Below are 704 nucleotides of genomic sequence, written 5' to 3' on the forward strand. Positions count from 1 at the left end.
TAATAATAAATTCATGAACAATGTTTAATCCTTCAAAACCTTTTTCACCCCTTGGAAATCAAACTCATGAACATACTTTTATAGTGCAGTATTTTGTTCTGTTTTTTACTTTTATTATTATTGTTATTATTATAAACAAATAGTAAAAATAATCTATCATTCTGCATGTATGCTTATATAACAATACAAATTGACCACATATTTATATTTATAATCAAACTTTATAAATAATATATCAAGCTAGATTTATGTTTATGATAAAAAAAAAAAATATGAATAAAATTATAAGAATGCTGTAATGGTTGAATATTTGAAAAGCTTAATTATGCTGTTGTGAAAAAAATTTATTATTCTGCTATGAAAATTTTCAATATTTTGTTATGAAAATTTTAGTATCATATTAGTTCATTTTTAAAGAAGATCAATCACAGTTGCTTGACAGTTTAAGATGAGCACCGAAAGAAAATCAGAAAAAGAATGGTAATGAGCAAAAGAAAGAAGAAAAACTTTTTTGTGATTCTAAGAACTAAACCCTGAATTCAAAAGACTTCAAATTTAGTATAGAATTGTTGAGAATTAATACACCCACATTATAAGTTCTGTCTTTGAAAACTTAAAAGACTCCTTTTCAAATAGAGTCTGCAATATACATATGAAAGTTAACTAAGTAAGAATCTAATTACTCTTGTTTCACTCTTTTTTAA

General features: G+C 23.4%; 1 protein-coding gene across 1 annotated transcript in view; it reads left to right on the forward strand.

Moving 5' to 3' along the window:
• The window catches only part of LOC107632396 (ABC transporter B family member 19-like), a 10,671-nt gene that overhangs the window by 5,320 nt on the left and 4,647 nt on the right, over nt 1-704 (forward strand). The gene's annotated exons all lie outside the window — the stretch shown is intronic.

The sequence above is a fragment of the Arachis ipaensis genome, chromosome B03, assembly GCF_000816755.2.
Source record: "Arachis ipaensis cultivar K30076 chromosome B03, Araip1.1, whole genome shotgun sequence".
NCBI classification, from domain to species: Eukaryota; Viridiplantae; Streptophyta; class Magnoliopsida; order Fabales; family Fabaceae; genus Arachis; species Arachis ipaensis.